Genomic DNA, 18,527 nt, shown 5'->3' on the forward strand with positions numbered 1-18,527 from the left:
CACTTTCTTGCTAATTCTCTTTTCTTCTACCTCCTTCAAATACTAATAGTCATTTTTGCCATGGTGTTTATAAGACTGTGGAAAGTAATTGATAATTATGAAGTTCCCCACTTTAACAAAAATAGTCAATGGAATTATTTCCTAATTTTAGAAAAAATTTGGAGAAAACTATATGTATGGCATAAGTCTATTAAACAAAATGTTTTTGGTAAAAATGGGAGATCTAGATTATTTCATGTGGACTGGTTCCTTACCCATCAGCACAGCAGTTTCTCTCCTCCTCCCTCAGTTACTCATCAAGGAAAGCTAGTGTGTTGTCACCTCAGGAGTTAGTCATTTACATGTCATTACTATCAATAGTCCTAAAATGTGATTATACACATTTATGGTTATTTGTAGAAATGATTTAGCCAACATCAAGTACCTCAAAACACACATTAACAACGTGTTGTTTAATTTAGTGAAAAAGAACTTTATCCACTTTTTCAGTCTCTAAATTGCAGGTGAGCTGATTCTGGAAGGGATTATAGGGACACCAGATGATCCTTGAATTGCTCTATTAGTTTAAGTGAAATTTATTTGCAAACTCCCAGTCATGACGTTAATGAGTCATTAAAAGAAAGTTCTCAACTGAAGGAACTTTTATGACAGGTGATACTTAGAATAAAAAATTAAGAAAAGTTCCTATCAAGAGTCACTCTTTGAGGCTGGGGATGTAGCTCAATGGTAGAGCACTTGCCTAGCACATATGGGGCACTGGGTTCGATCCTTAGCCCCACATAAATACATAAAATAAAGGTAGTGTCCATCTACAACTAAAAATAAATAAAATAGTTATTATTTAAAAATATTTTTCTGGAATGTTAATTAATAGTAATTGTTTCAGTATTGAGATTATCATTTGAATTTCTACTTTTGAATTTGGGAATTTTAAACTAAATTGCCCATGACATACTGTTAACCTGTAGTATGTCAGTGACTATATGTAGATCTTCTTATATATGTTTAATGTATACTTTAGAAAAGTAGTACTATGCAGCCATATCAATGTTTATAGCAGCACAATTCACAATAGCTAATTTGTGGAACCAACCCAGATGCCCTTCAGTAGATGAATGGATACGGAAACTTTGGTATATACACACACAATGGAACATTACTCAGCATTAAAAGAGAATAAAATCATGGCATTTGCAGGTAAATGGATGGAGTTGGAGAATATAATGCTAAGTGAACTAAGCCAATCCCCCAAAACCAAAGGCTGAATGTTTTCTTTGATATGAGGATGCCGACTCATAACAGTGATTGGGGGGAGCATGGGAGGAATCAAGGAACTTTGGGTAGGGTAAAGGGGAGGGAGTGAAGGGAGAGGGCAGGGGGGTTGGAATGACAATGGAATGAGTTAGACATCATTACCGTAAGTACATGTATGAAGATATGAATGGAGTGAAAATACTTTGTATACAACCAGTGACTTGAAAAGTTGTGCTCTATATGTGTAATATGAAATGAATTGCATTCTGCCATTGTGTACAACAAATTAGAATAAATAAATAATTTAATAAAGAAAAAAAAAGAAAAGTAGTACTATGGGCTGAGGTTGTGGCTCAGCAGTAGAGCACTTGCTTAGCATGTGTGAGGCCCTGGGTTTGATCCTTAGCATCACATATAAATAAATAAAATAAAGGTATTGTGTCCAACTACAACTAAAATAAATAAATAAATATTTTTTTAAAAAATAGCATTATTTCTAAAAATAAGCAAGTTTTTTTATGTGATTTTAGTGTATAAAGTGACAATGAAAAATTTCTAAATTTGAAAATATCTCCCAGTTATTGCCTTAACACACCACAATAAGTAAGTATACAAATGACCTCATGGGTTGCAGAAATAGGAAGTGTCTTTTGCTAAATGTTCACTTAAGGATGTATTTTCACATTTTCTGGAACTCTGGAAACCATGACTAGGTAGTATTGCATTCTGCCATCATGAACTTGTTCTTGTTCAGAAGTTTTATAGTTGACCAAATCACTAAACTCCATATTCTACTTTGAAATGTTCTGGTTTTGCTAAGTAAATATACAAGAAGAAGATGAAGATAAGTGCTTAGTTGATTTCTTTGGTAAGAAATTTATCTTCACTAAAGGGGAAAAAGTGATGAAGACTTTAAGTGAGCAAATGCTTATATTAAATCAGAACCTGTTGAGTCACAGTAACTTAGAAGCCTGCAAAGTTTTCATAAATATTCAGCAAATATTTTAGGCTTTGTGGATCAACTATTCCATTCTGCTGCAGTTGCACAAAAACAGTCATAGATAAGGTGTAAAGAAATAAATATGGCTGTGGCCCAATAAACATTTATTGTGGACTCAGAAATTTGAATTTCATATAATTTTCAAGTGTCCCCAAATATTTTTCTTTGGATTTTCTTTTTAATGACTAAAACAATATAAAACCCTGCCTTACCTAGAGAGCCACATGAAAATAGATGGTGGACCATAGTTTGGTGACCCCTGAAACAGATGAAACCCTGGGTTTCAGTTCAATATAAGGTCAATGTTTGTGTATGAAATTCATCAGCAGTAATTTTTGGGGAAAGAAATTTTCCAGTAATTCCATCTTATGAAGTTCTTATATAACAAACCATAATTTTTGAATACTCCTCAAACATTTTGTGGACTTAAGATTTGAAATCCTATAGATTTTTTTTCTTATTTCAGATTAAGAAGGATACATTTATTTTTTGCAGAGCTGGGGGTTGAACCCAGGGCCTCAAGCATGCCAGATGAGTACTCCTCCACTGAGCTCAGATACAACCCTTTCAATGTTTCAGATGTTTGCAGGTAAATTGTGGAGAAGAATTGGATTGTTCTTTGCGGTTCCAAAAGGTTCCAACAGTAAAATTCTGCAGAGATGTCCCATGACTGGAATGTGTTTACAGGGAAACATTCAAGCGTAAGTTGGAATACTCCTTAGAGAAGATATTGCACAAGGCATTTAAATTTCACTGGATGGTGGGACTAACCTTTAGGGGTCCCTAAAACAAAAGAGTTTATGCTTCTATAACTTGGGGAAAGATTTAAGAACCTATTACCTTGGTTATCTAGATAAGAAGCTAAAGATGTTTCAGACTGGGGTTGTCCTAATCCAGTGGTTATTTATGAGTAAAGTCAGTAATCACATGACATATGCGAATAGTTTTTCTTATTTTAAGGAAAGAGGAGATAAAACCTCTAAGTGACACAACACAAACCCATATAATGTAACAGACATGGGAGAAGAAGTCAATAATCTAGTATTCTAACCACAGTATTGCCACTTTGGAGGGTCACTTCACTTTCTGGATTCCCTGTTATCTGGCACCTTGGAATATCATTTACCCAGTTGTTTAGACCAAAGCTCTATTAATTGAAGGTAATGAGACTGGGTGGCTCTCATCTGTTCTCAAAAACTTCAGAGCTTCTAAATTTGAGATAACACCCTTTCTTTCTGCCCCACCCCTTTTGGGCTATTTGTAAATATCACAGAATTAAGCACATATCATCCTCTGATGGAGAGCTTCTGACTGATATGCGTTTATCTTACCAGTCCTGTTTTTCTAGACCGCACCTAACCTTTCAAATCTTAGACCTCTCCAAAAGGGGTAACAACTTTAGATGTGTACCCCAAGTCTGTTTTCTAAGCTGTGTACAGAAGTGAGAATGGATACATTTACATTGTTTTTTTTTCTCCTCTGGGAATTCTTATTAACATTTATTATTATTATTTTTTGTCAAGAAACAGCCAACTTCTAACTTCCAACTTGCCACTTTTTAATATGCTGGTTATTGAAATGTACTTTCTTATTTTAAATTGTTATTGATGTTGTGCTGGGGATTGAATCCAAGGCCTTGCACATGCTAGGCAAGTGCTCTACCATTGATCTATCTCCCTAGTCCCTACTTGTCCTGTTTTAATAAGAGCAGAAGGCAGATGCCAATAAAAGCAGTTTAACTATTAACCTATTCTGCAATAACACTCCTAAACTACTAAATTCCTCAAGGCACCCATAGTTGGGATATGTACTTTTTCCATAATGAGAAAGAAGTTCTGTGAAGTGAATCCTTGATCATTAGGGCATGATTAAATGTTATAACAAATATCAGATATACTCAAAATGCTAAGTTTGTGTAAAAATGGAAGTCTAAATTAACTATCATTTTATAGCACTTAAGAATTATAACAGGATTTTGCTTTCTTCATATCCAGAATGGATGTCTGAAAATTATAAAACTGAATGTACTTAGAAGGCTTTGTTTTCCAATGTTTATCCTCTCTTTTGAATAATCTTCAGTACACACAAGCAACATATGTATCACAAGGGGTCTTGTGCATGGTTCTATAGGGACACAGACATAAAGGTCCCTAGTAGATAACAGAATTCCAAATAGGTGCTATAAGATAGGTTCAAATGAAGTTCAATGGCAGACAATATTGAGAGCTTGCTATGTGTCAGGCACTGTTGTTCTCTTTTAAAACTGCTGAAGATACAGAAGAAAGCATTTAGGCAATGATAGAGTGATGGTAATGAAGAGAGGAAGAGATAAAGAAGCTGAAAGTAATAAAAATAGGAAAAATAATAAGTTTATTCAACTGAATCTTTAAACAAGTTTTTTTTAAGCAAGAAACTTTTGGTCAATAGCAAACTAATTTCATATGCAATGTTTTATAACCATTTTCTAGTTGAATAGCTCCATTAAATCATCTATGAACATACAAAGAATATTTGACTTTTTTGTATTAAAATGTGTTACAAATTCTCCCTTTCTACTTCACATAACTGACATAACCCAAACCAGTTTACATTTTCTTCATTTTTTAATGTGCCTTCCTCAAAGAAAATTACAAGATGTCTAGTTGGCTTGGCTTGAATCTTCCTCTTAAAAGCAGAGAGCATTAGATGAAGCAGGGAGGATTGGGTGTTGAAAAAGGGAGCAGTTTTTACAAGCAGATTCTGATCAGACACTAAAATGTGCTTTCAATGGAGTGCAGCATGTGTGCGTGTCAATAAGCAACTTGCTGTAATTGCTTCCTATTCACCGGGCTGGCTTTGGATTGCAGCCTGCTGACTCACCAGGCTGCTCTGGGTTTGTTTCTGCTGGGTTTCCCTGCTGCCTGCTACACATGAGTCATCACAGGAATGAAAGTTTCTAACCGATTTCCCTTAACAACATCACAGAAACCATGCATTGACAGTGAACTTGGATCTTTCCAACAACAACCAGACTCTAGGTGGGTAAGGGAAAAATGATGTGGTAGGTGTCACCACCAGTCAGGCTGCCTGATGACAGTCTCCTGTCCCAGGGTGTTACTCATCAGCACCCTAGTTTCATTGCTTCTCTCTCACCCACTCAAGTAGTTAAACTGGCATCTTGTCTTGCAATGCTTGCTGCTGCTGGCCATTGAACTCTGCCTTTGCAACAATGGTTCCCAAAGTGTGTTACATGGAACTGTGTTACAATGGAATCACCTGGAGTTTTAAAATGTTTTGGCCTCCTCTCTCTCTCTCTCTCTCTCTCTCTCTCTCTCTCTCTCTCTCTCTCTCCAATGCTTAGTTCTCACCCCCAATCTGATCTAAATGGTTTGAGAGCTGATATAGACGCCAGGATTTTTCAAAATCCCCCAGGTGATTCTAATATACAGCAAAGTTTGGGAACCAGTGGTTTGGAGAACCATTGCCTTTCCCTTACGTGGGAAACGTCAATTTAGTCTAAGAACCCTTGCATGCACTCATGAATCCTTCCCAGCTTAAAGGTCTACTGACAATAGCCCCTAACTGATGTCTTAGTTTGGAAGACAAGAAAGGCAGCAACCCAAGGGAGCATTTCCAGGAGGGGCGCTTGCAAGAGCAAGGGCTCCTCCTTTTGCTTGCTAAAACCCCCTATTGGCTTGCTAAAACCTTCCTCAAATTTAGAGTCCAAGAAAGCATACCAAATGTTACTATTCTTCGGTTACCTTTTGATCTCCGTTTTGTTTCATCCCACAGTGTCCTGCTCCGCAAAGCTGTAAACCACGGGTCCTCTGTCTAGAAGCAGGTGCTACTCCGACCTCAATCGAGACAAGACTGCACGCTTCACCTGGTCTGGGACCGAACCTCCGCCTAGCAGCACAGCTCCAGGGCAGATACTATGCTAATCAGGAAAGTTCTTCCGACTCCTCACGCGCAGGCGGGCCCGGGTTTGAACACTTAACCCTTACTTTTGCATTGAATGCATTATAGTGCTTTCAGTGACCTCTTTTTCCTAGTGGGTCTGGACCACTTTCTTTTCTTTTTTGGAAAAGGATCGGACGTGAGCAGGTGATGGAGAAGACCCGCAGGGAAGGGACGACCGGAGTGGCGGCTGGTGCGGAGGTGATGGGACAGCTAATGTTCGGAATATTAATTACTCCACCGCGCTACTGGCCCGGCGAGGACTAGCAGAAGGGGACTGGAGGTTAAGACAAAGGCTCCTCCTGATCAAATGGCTGCAGCGCCCCTTCCTGCGAGGTTTCAGCTCGGCCCACCCCGCGCCCACGTCCCGTCCCCCCCCCCCCCCCCCGGGCCCTGGACTGGCGAAGTAACTCATGGGGTGACTAGATACCACTAGCTCTTTTGGTGTCTCAAAAGTCTGCATTATCAAACGCTTCAGGTTTAGAGGGGAGGGTCTTAATGCGTCCACCCCTCCTTCTGGCCCTTTGTGGGACTTCTGGCTTTGGCGCAGCCCCTGTAAATGTGGACCGAAGAATTTCTTACCAAAGCAGAGTGGGTTTCACCCCTAACTCGGGGTGTTCCCTGCAAAAGAACCACTTAGCCTCAAAACAATAATCCGCTCCCTTTTCCACCCACCAGGGCTCTTTGAGTCTTGGGTGCCAGGAGTGAGAACTCCTATTGGAGAAGTGATGGGACTTTTGTCGTCCGGAGGGAAAACACTGGGGGCGACAGCAGAATCGGGGGCTGGGGGTTGCTCCCCAGCCGACCAGCACCAGTGTGCTGCACTTCCTGGTGTGTCCCAAAGTGCGCAGCTTCTGCCAGCGTCCCCTGCAGCTCTCAGCCCCGGAGCCTCAACTGTCCAGCTTCTAAGGCTGTTCACTGCGTGCTCGCACCTGCAGGATCCCCTCCTTCACCGATGCCAGCTCCCCCAATCCTGGACTGCCCCAGCTCTCACCCCTCAGCTAGTCCACTTTCCTTCTGCCAGCGTGGCAGCCCCGATTCCCTCCCCTTTCTTGGGGTGCGGGGCGCTGGGGCCCCCAAAGAGAGACCGCCGGCGGGAGCGACGCGGGGTGCACCCGGGAAGGGAAGACACTGACGCCTGCACAACTTCTTACTGGTCTCGGGGACACCCAGTTCCGCTCGCTGTGCAACCCGCAGGCTGCTGACCCAGGCGGCGGTAGGAGATGCGGCTAGAGTCCAGCTTGGGAGGGACTGAGCCAGGGCAAAGGGTATCTGGGTGCGCCAGGGCGGTACCGCTTTAAATGCACTTGACTCACCTGCTCCGGCGCGGTCGCCTCCTTCTCCGGCTGACAGCTGGGGGCTTTGTTTTCTCCACCCACTCGGCCGGGCGCGCTCCGCCCCAACCGCCGCACGTGACTAGCCGTCTGCCACCACCGCGGCCAGGCTAGTCCACTTGAGAGTCCAGCCAGCTCCCCCTGCCCTCCTCCCTGGGGCGTGGGTGCAGGTGGAGACCCCAGCTGGGGAAGGACCCGCAGGTCCAAGATGACTCGCTGGAAGGTGCTGGCTCAGGCCCTAGGAAGCCAGATTGAACTGGTGACAGGGAAGAAAGTGTCAGTGGTGAAAAGAACTGGGCTGATCTTGAGCCAGGAGGTCGGCTTGCCGAGAGGGCTTGCGAAGGCTATGCCATACCGGGGTCCACACACCAACCCGAGTGCAGCTGCTCTTTACACCAACTGTTTGCGCTTATATCTGGGGCAGAACTGATAATGAGGGGCAAACTGCTATATCCTGAACACCATTAATTAAACTAAGCAATTCTAAGCTAAATAACACGATTGAAGATTTAATAATAGTATGTTTTTATTGAATTTTCAAATCTGCTTGTTGATTCTGTTGATATTTGGATTCTATTCAGAAAATAAAATCCGGGCTGGGATAAGCTAACTCCGGAAGATTACTGATGTGGGCACTTGTCCATTTGGAACAGCACCTATTTTTAATGAAATGAATTGAGAAAATGTCCTGGCTTCAAACTCCAGCTCAGTATCTGCGGCTTTTGGAAGTGATCCCGACCCTTGCTGCTCTTAATACTCTCCAGTGTTTGAAACAACAAGACATTGTTTTCTGAATCTTTCCTTTAGCACTTGGAGAGCATGTATTTACCTTTCCCCCAAAATTACTATTCAGGGGGAAAGATGTATCTCCCCTAGTATTTATTAAACTGTAGTTTTCATAGTGGAGTGATTGAGCACGGTGCTTCCCAAACTTTACACAGGGATCCCCTGGGGATCTTGTTAAAACCAAATTCTGATTGAGTGCCTCTGGGGTTAGGCCTGAGATTCTGTATTTCCAGCAAACACCTGAGTAATGTCAGTGCTGCTAGTTCCAGGATTGGAACTTTCAGTAGCAAAGCTGGGAGCAGACTTTGGCATTGGTCCCCTATTTTGAGTCATGACTACACCACTTGCTAGCTGCGTGACCTTTGGCAAGTTTCTTAACCTTGAAGCTTCCCAAGCTGTAAAATCAGGATGATACTAACGCCCACTTCATAGGATTGTCTTTAAGATTAAATGAAAACACCCATATACAGTGCCTAGTGTAGTGGCCGGTCACTTACCAGGTTCAGAAGATATTGGCTAATGAGTTCTCAAGGTTGTCCTTGAAGGGACAAAGCTGGCACAAAGCCCAAGTGCCTGTTAGGGGAGCAGTGTGTGAAGTGGGTACAGGCCTGAGATAGCTAGCACAAGAGCAACGCTGAATCCCTACAGCATGCCAGGCACAGAGGACAAATTTGTTGAATAAATGCATGACAGTAATGCAGAGAAAATCATATGTGTCCAAAAAGTTCTTCAGTTTCTACTTGAAATCTTGATAAATTGGTTCTGAGGCATTGAATTAAAAATCATTTTGCTTTTTATTACAGATAATGTCCAGCTGCCTGCCGGATGGGCAATCCATTTTAATATCAGAGAGTAAATGGATTGTTAAGGAATAGGACATTTTTTATCCTCATTAAAAACCTTGAGATTTAAATTTAAATGAATTTATTAATGAAGATATGATATTCTTAGCTCTCAAAATGAATGGGTGTTGTCATTAGAGTTTCCATCTCTTCCTTTCTTGCTTTTCCTCCTTTCTTTATCCCCCAAATACAAGTGTTTTCTGAAGTTCATTTCTTGTATTTTTTCCTCTGTGCTTTTTTTGCCTCAGAAATTTTATTAATGTTTTATGTTCAACTTTAAAGTCAGTGCAGATTACTTCTGAATCCGTACCAGTTTCTTAACCTGCTTTCAAGTCCCATTTTTTTTTTTGCAATTCCAATTACTTTCTATGCATTTCCACTGAATTTCCCATTAGCCTTTACTGTGTCTTATTTAAACTCCCTCATCCCATAAAACTGATATTTCCTTGGTGATAAACCAAGATGACTGTGAGTAGCCCTTCAAGCTAATCCCAGGACCTGGCAAGAGTGTGGATACACAGTATGATTTATCCCAGCTGCCTTCCTGCTATTCTCAAGTATTTCTTTAATACTTTGCTCCTTGGTGACTGGAGTCAACCATGTATCAACATGATTTACTGGTATAACAGTCACTCTCTGCAGCTGTGGGCTGCTGCATAATGGTTATCAGTGTGAACTGAGTAGGAGATTGTATTGGTCAGGATAGGCTAAATTATGCCACAGTAACAAATGCCATAAAAATATCAGTGGCTTAATACAACCAAGTTAATTTTCTGCTCATGTAAAATCTCCAGGGAACTCCTCATTCTCTCCTGCTTCATTCCTGTGACGTCTCCTTGAATACTGTTATGGTTTATATCTGGAATGTCCTCCCAAAAGTCCATATATTGAAGTCTGGGTTCCCAGGGCAGCACAGTCCAGGGGTGAAACTTTTGGGAAGAGATTGGATCATGAGGATTCTTACCTCATCAGTGGATTAATCCATTTGATGGATTAATTCGAATGGACCACTGGGGGGAGGTGGAAACTATAGGCAGGTGGGGCATGGCTGGAAGGAGTTGGTCACTGGGGGTGTGCCCTTGGGGACTATATCTTGTTTCTGGTTTCTTATTTACTCTCTGATTTCTGGCCACCACAGGCTGAGCAACTTTCCTCACTCTTTTCCCTCCTGCCATGATGTTATGTTCAACTCAGCCCAAAGCAGTGTTGCCTGTCAACCATGGTCTAAAACTTCTGAGACCATGCATCAAAATAAAATTTTCCTCCTTTAATTTATTTATGTCAGGTATTTGGGGCACAGCAATGAAAAGCTGACTAACAGAAGCACCATTGCAGGGGAAGAGAGTATGGAGAAATGCTCACCAAACATAAGTGCTTCCACCCACAAGGGATACAGTTCACTTTTCACATTTCAATGGTCAAAGGAAGTCACCGGATCATTGTTTAACGAGTATGTACTTAGAAGGAATGGGAAAGTAGAATCTTGGTAAGTGTGAGTAATGTCTTCTACAGGGATCCATTTTATGTAGGAGGGATAGGGATAAAATTAAACTGAAAACTGTCTAGCTATATTAAAAGACAAGCATAGACTACCAGTTCAAGGAATGCACCATTACATGTGGTGGTATTATCTTTGGGGAAACATTAATGTGGTTATTATGCAATATTATTAAGAAAATACTTAAAAGCAAAAAAATTTCAAAAAAATTTGTCAGAGTCATTTTATGACTTATCCAAGCTCAGTTTACTCCAGACATTGATCCTTTGAGCTCTTCTATGATATAGCTGCTGGGAAAGGTCTTCCATTTTATTATTCTCTGGGGAACACACCAAGCGTTAAACAAGAAAGGGTATAGCAACATAAGAAAATATTTTCCATTTTGCTGCGCATGGTGGCACATGCCTGTAATCTTGGTGGCTGGGGAGGCTGAGGCAGGAGGATTGTGAGTTCAAACCACCCTCAGCAACTTAGCCCCAAACAACTTTACGAGACCCCGTCTCTAACTAAAATATAATAAAAAGGATGGGTATGTGGCTCAGTGGTTAAGTGCTTCTGGGTTCAATCCCTGGTAGCCCTCCAAAAAAAAAAAAAAAAAAAAAGGAAAATGTTCTAATTTTAAAGACATTGGTGGTCATTCTCTATTTGAGGAGTGAATGTGTGTATACAAAGAACAAAATCTTTGAGATGAGATCAAAAGCTTTGAGGGTGGTATGGCCATAGACAGAATGAAATCATTCAGCAGAAGCAAATTGTTTCATGCTTTCTCATCATTATCTGAATTATACCCTTGACAGAAATTTCTTTTCATATTCATGAGAACATTGAAATATTGCTTTGTGAGTAAAAATCAGTCCACAAACAAGGGGAGCTATTACTGATAACAATGTGAAAAAAAAAATCTTCAATTAACTGGGAGCTTTTTCCAAAGGGCTGAGGTTATGTCAACTCTACTTGCTATGTACATCTCCTAACATTTGACATACTTAAAAGAAATAAAGTATTGATAAATGCTATAAATCTAGAATACCATTGTGATGGTTTAGATATGAGGTATTCCCCACAAGCTCATGTGTGAGACAATTCAAGAACATTCAGAGGTGAAATGATTAGGATATGAGAGGTCTAACCTCATTTATAGCTCAATCCACTAATAGGGATTAACTGGGTGGTAACTGTAGGCAGATAGGGTGTGGCTGGAGGAAGTAGGTCACTGGGAGTATGTCTTTTGGTTTGATATTTTGCCATGCCCTGATATCATGCCATGTCATTTCCCCCCATTTACTATTATATTATGATATAGTAAGACATCTATCTGTATCTATATCTATATATCTATACAGTATCTGCCCCTTGTTTCTTAGAGCTGCTAAAACCCATGTAAACTCCCAGCTGATAGGGATGCTTGATGCATCTTTTGTTCTTAATATTTCCTGTCAAAGGAAGCTCTCTCTCTGCTTCCTGATTGCCATGTCCTAGACTGCTTTCCTCTGTCACATCCTTCCACCATGACGTTGGGCCCAGAGCTATGGAGTTGGCCGACCTTGGACTTGACCTCTGGAACTGCAAACCCAAATAAACTTTTTCTTCTCTGAATTGTTCTTGTTGGATATTTTGGTTCCAGCAATGCATAAGCTGACTAAAATAGCCATTCAGATATATTATTTAGATATAATATGTTACTGGTCACTGAATAGCATTTTTGATCTTAAAAAATTTATATTGCCTCAGCCTACAGATGTCAGTGACATCTACTCCACTTTTAAAATATTTAACTCCTTATAAAACTATTCCCAAATATTTTTATGTAATATGACCACTTCTTTAAAGCGAGGAGTCCGAGAATTTGCATTATACATTTCCACAAATAACTAATGCAAGGGACTAAAAAGGAAAGGCAGGGTTTCATCAGTTAATGCTGTAAACTATTTGCTCAAATCCTTTTCATTTATCTAATTTTTACCTCTGGGTTCTTGCTGAGTTGCAATACTGCTTTAAATATAAATTATAACCTCAAGAGATATGCTACAGTTAACCACTTATAAATGTATTGGAAATACCATGTTAGACTGAGACAGAAGTGTTCATTACCAAGATATGATAGTGTTTATTAAGATGGATGGTAAAGGTTGCATCAGATGACAGTTCACAGGGATCATTGCCTTGCATTGACTCTAGCATCTATTAATGGAGTGTCAGAATAAAAATAGTCCCACTTTCAAAGCATGTATGTGTTCTAAGGTTCAAATATCTGTGAATTAGCAAAAAAGTATTATCATTTTCTAGATGAAATTCAGAAGAGAGCTTAAATAACTCACCCAAATCCCAATTTCTAGCTAAAACTGCTGTTTCCATAAGGTAACATAGGATAAAACATGAAATTAAGCTTAATGCATTATGTATCTTGGGATATACACTAAAGTGTTTACTGTACATCAAAAGAAGCAAAATATTACGTTGATTCATTCAAAGCTATTATGTGAACAGAAGTATTTATGATTTTATAACACTCTGAAAATAAACTCATATTCAAGACATAAGTTGGATATATATTTTTATATGCTCCTCAGAACAGGTGAATAGAATCAATTTATTTCATAGTGTTTATATCAGTACATTCTGAAGGCATAATTAAATAATTTGTTGAAAGGCCCCAGGCTTTACTAATAAGTAACATATGGATTGACATTGGCATCCTTAATTAACCTCTGTGTCAGACAGACAGGGGTACTTACCAGGTCCAAGGAATTCTGAGGGAAGGGTCAGGATCCCCAACATGGAAGGAATGTCTTTAACTATTTTATTCTCTCTTAAAGCCAACTAAAATTTATTAGCAGTTTGCATATATTTGCCTAAGTGGATTTATGTATTACATTATCTAGTTGGATTAACTTAAGCTTTACAAAAAGGACAAATTATTTCTAAAATTGAAGATAGCACAAATAATATAATTATTAATAAATTTTCACAAAATTCCTTGTAAAACTGATAGATGGTTGTGAAAAATGAGTAGTCATAGTTTCATAATCTCATCCAATGATATACTTCCTGTCTCAGCAGCTCTGACAGCCATCAGCCTAAACACAGAAACAAACTGCACTTAGAATCAGATTTATCAGTGTCCCTAGAGCAAGAAATATTTCTGTAAATAATGAAGAATATAAAACCATATTACTCTCCCTAAACATTTTGGTGGAAGCAAAAGATTTTACCTACCATTAATAAGTAGAATATATAATAGGGCTATTTCTCATGCTTTACATTTTCAGTTTTGTTTTCTTATAACATATAATGCAATAATTGTATATTAATGTCATGTACAAATGAATTACATTTGTGCAAGTTAAGAAATGTCTCACCTATTAGAGTGTGTGAGCAGAAGGAAACCAAAACAGGTATTGGAAAATAGGCATCTTTGATCTGAGTTGTTTCTAGCAAGATGACTTCAGCAACAGCATGAAGTGGAGGATGACAGCCGATACTGATGGGGAGGACCTCAGGCCATGCCGATGGTGAAGGAGGGGAGAGATCTCCAAAGCAAGCGTCTTCAGTAGGGATGTGAGGATATGTGTGTGTGTGTGTGTGTGTGTGTGTGTGTGTGTGTGTATGGGTAGGTCATTCCCAGATTTGCAGATCCCCAGTCTGAGTGGACAGTGGGACTAGAGACGATAAAAGGAGATATCCAGCAAGACACCAGAGTTCAGTTGAGGACACGTACGTCAGAGGTGCCCAAGGCATTCCTGGGAGATGCCTACAGTTTTACAGTAGCTTTAATGTCTTGATCTTCATCCCTTTCTACAACTGCTGGCTTTAAAAAATATCTTTTAAAAAAACAATTAAATATTTGTAACTATTTATAGTGAAACAAAAATAATTTAAGAATCAGCTACTTCCCCTAATAGCAATAGGAACAGATCATTACTAAACAGACAATCCTAGAATATTAATTGCACACCTGGACTAGGTTCACACTTGACTTATTTAAGAGCCTATTGTCCTGTGCCAGATTTCCACGTTTACTATTTTGCTATCCCTCCAATGTTCTCTAAGCCATGATCTGTGTTGTAAGATTGTCTGTCTCTCACACTTCATTTTATTTTCCCCCATCTAAATCTTTGGTGCTCAAGACAGACATTGTTTTTCTTTCATAAGTTATAGAAATTGTGAATGTTTTCTAATTCTGCTGCACAAATTCTCCTTTAGGAATCATAAACACTGTAACCCAGGGCAAATGTTTGCTCTTACTCTTTCTACATTGCTTACAGGAACAACCTGTCATAGCACATTCTTGCTAAGTTATGATGATATCTTTCATGCCATGCCATTTTCCTCCATTTACTATTATATTATGATATAATAGAATATCTATATCTATATATCTATATAGTATCTGCCCCTTGTTTCTGTCTCAGAGCTGCTAAAACCCATGTAAGGGGTGCTATATGTATCTTTTGTTCTTAATATTTGGTCTTTGGTATGCAGTTCCTGACACAGAGCTTTGAATCCTCTGGAATTTATCTTTCCAAGTGTCTTTTGTTTTTGGTGGGCTCCTGGATAGGGGCTGGTCACCAGAAAGAAAAAACCAGGATTAGAAGCTTGGAACTTCCAGATCCACTTTCATTTTCCGGGAAAGTGAAAGAGAAGTTGGAGATTGAGTTCATAATTGATCAGGTGCACATGTGATGAAGCCTCCAGGGTTCAGAGAGGCCAGGTTGCTGAATATCGCAGGGTGCTACCAGGATGACTCACCAGGGAGGGCATAGAAGCTCCCAAGTCCCTTCTCCTCTATTTGCCCTGTGCATCTCTTCTATCTGGTTGGGCATCTGTATTGTTTGTAATGTCCTGTAATTAGCTGCCAAATTTAAGTAAACATTTCCCTGAATTCTGTGAGTCACATTAGAAGATTAATTCAATCCCAGGAGGGATTGTGGGAACTCCGATTATAGCTGGTTGTTCAGAAATTTTGCTCGACTTGCAATTGGCATCTGAATTGGGAAGAAGTTTCGTGGTATTGAGCCCTTCCTCGGTGAGATCTGAAGCTATTTCCCCAGGAGAGAGTCTCAGAATTGAGTTGAACTATGGAGCACACAATTGGTGTCAGCTAAAGATTTTCTTGATGTGTGGGAACTCCTCCCACCACATTGGGTGATCAGAAGTGTAGAGTATTGACCATGTAAGAGGAGAAAAAGAGTTTGTTTCTCCTTTACCTTATACTTAGTAAGAATTGGCAGGCAGATAATTAACCACTGTTATTTTCAGGTTTCATAGAATTCTATTTCTAACCAATTATCTCATTAATGTAGACTTGTAGTTAAATAAGGGCAAATAGATATTTGTTTAAATTTGAATATTCTCATTTTGTGGCTTTGTGGCATGTTATGATTTAAAATATCTAGCACTTATGTTCCATTTTCCATATTAAATTGGAATTTATTTAATGTAGGGTGTTTTCCAGTAGAACCCAAGGCTCAGATGAATCCATAAAAAATAAAAGAACAAGAGAGATTCGTAAATCTCTTCTGATTTGAATTTTCCTTTTTGTTTTTTCAATCCCAAATTTCTATACCACAATGTATTATTTCTCTGTTAATTTACCAACCTTATTTATTAAAAAACCGTTCAGTATAAGTTTATTGTAAGTTAGTAACTTTCACACCTACAGAAAGCTTTCTTCTTTTAGTATGTAGGAAAAAAAAGTCCTTTCAGTCTTTTAGCTAACATGTATGATAAAGATCACAAACACATTTTATACAAGTCTCCAAGCAATATTTAGGTGAAAAGCTTAATATTCATCTCAAAAATAAACCCAGAATTTACAGAGTAACAATTTGCTTTTGAATATGACAAATAAATAAAAAGGGAAACATAATATGTGTGAAATAGTGGAACAAGAGACTTTGAAATCCTTTTCTTAAAGAGAAAGATTATCTGTATCTGTGAAATAAATGCTAACCACATGCCACATTTCAAGGTCTTGCTAAAATAGCATCTAACCACATCCATAAATTAATTCTTGCCATTACTATCACCATTTCACAAAATGTTTTATCCCCTATCTAAATTCTGAGAAGAGCAATTAGAAAAAAATGCCACTTAACTGTCTCAGAGAAATCCAGCTGCTATGAGTTGTGTGCTTGCTCTGGGGATTTGGGTCAGGACCTCTGTAAATGGGGATAATGGTGGAGAATAAAACCTGGCGTAGTGGGAGAGTTGGCTCCCAAAACCCCCAAGTCAGTTGTGCTTTGGAGAAACACTAACATGGTTTGCCACGCTACCATGTGTTTCTTTGTTTCACAAGAACATCCATTCTGTTCACCACTCATGAGTGCACATGGACTTTTTATCTAATAATTGGGAGTGTAAATGAGGAAATATAGAATGCAAAATATGTTCCTACTGAGACTCCCTGCAGGTTTATTTAGAGCTCCTCTTCTTTTTATTTTCTTTGTTGATTTTCATTCTTATGAACATCTTATAAGATGAAAGAAATTTTGGACAAATCACAATATTACTCTGTCACTTGAAAACAAAAGGATGCTCATAACAGTGATTATGACAGAAGAGCAGGAATCAGGAGTCCACATCACTGCCACAAAGACCTTTATGATGGGTATGGATCTTCATGGTTTAGTGATATTTTTTGATGCCAGGCCAGACTCACTCTGGCTAAAGGCCAAGTTGGCAACATGCTCTTTATTCATAATGAGCTCTAGTTTTCACCAAGTGGAACCAAGTGCAACATTTTTGATCCTGACCTCTAGAGACTTCAGGTTTCAGAAGCAGTGCCTAGTTGGCTTTTCAAGTCAGGAAAGCACCCTGTGGATTTAAGGAATGAAAAGCAATCATCAAAAAGCCCAGAAACAGTCAAATAGTTAAAAGAGATTGTAGTTTAGTTGAGTGATGGATTATTTGATAAGTGTTAAAAAAATCATATAAAAATATTTAAGGGCATGGAAAAATGGTAACTTTAATATATTTAGGAATTAAAGACAAGACTCAAAGATTTTGAATATTGTATAACCAGTATGATACTATTTGAATAAAATAAATTCCTCTATATTTCTATGCATAGAAAAGTAAGCAGGTTGACAAAGTTGAAGAAAATATTTCAAAAGGGTGGCATCCTGGATTATAGGAGATTTTTATTCATTTTTATAGTTTTCAATTTTTAATGGACTTTTTGGTTGACTTTTGTATGCACACATGCATACACACACACACAAACACACACACACACACACACACACACAAACACACACACCACAGTGTGAGAGGGGACAGAAGAGAAAGATTGATTTGAAAATGGCTCCATGCTTATGAGGCTGGTAAATATGGTGGGAAACCAGCAAACTGGATGTTCACTAAGAGTTGACGTTGCAATCTTGAGTCTGAATTCTGCAAATAAGCTGTGCAGGCTAAAAAGTCTGGTAAGGTTTCCATGCTACAGTCTTGAGGAGAGGTCTTTCTTCTTCAGGAAACCTTAATCATTTCTCCCAAGGCCTTCAACTTGTTGAATGAGGACCACTACCTTAAGGAAGTTAATTTGCCTTGCCTAAAGTCTATGGATTCCGATGTCGCTCACATTTACAAAATAGTCTTGTAGCAACATCAAGACTAGCATTTGGACAAACAACTGGGTTCCCTAGTTGACATGCAAAGTTAACAATCATTGCTTTACACATTCTTTTCCTCTCTTTTTATTCTAGTAATAGATTTTAACTTTGGATATTACCACCTTCCACATATGGTCCATGTGGTTTTCCTGAACATTTTTAATTTATCTAGAAACAGTTACAATTAAGGTGAGATGAGATGACTTAGATGATCTTAGTAGAGCAACAATTCTTGCTTGGAATGCTAGAGAATGTAGGGTTGCA

General features: G+C 39.1%; 1 protein-coding gene across 1 annotated transcript in view; it reads right to left on the minus strand.

The window, feature by feature from the left end:
* The window catches only part of Mapre2 (microtubule associated protein RP/EB family member 2), a 150,911-nt gene extending 143,324 nt beyond the window's left edge, over window positions 1-7,587 (minus strand). The window contains exon 1 of the mRNA XM_076836950.2: window positions 7,507-7,587. The gene's annotated coding sequence lies outside the window, so the exon portion shown is untranslated. The remainder of the gene's footprint in view (window positions 1-7,506) is intronic.
* Window positions 7,588-18,527: the final 10,940 nt, after the last annotated feature.

The sequence above is a fragment of the Callospermophilus lateralis genome, chromosome 17, assembly GCF_048772815.1.
Source record: "Callospermophilus lateralis isolate mCalLat2 chromosome 17, mCalLat2.hap1, whole genome shotgun sequence".
In the NCBI taxonomy this organism is placed as follows: Eukaryota; Metazoa; Chordata; class Mammalia; order Rodentia; family Sciuridae; genus Callospermophilus; species Callospermophilus lateralis.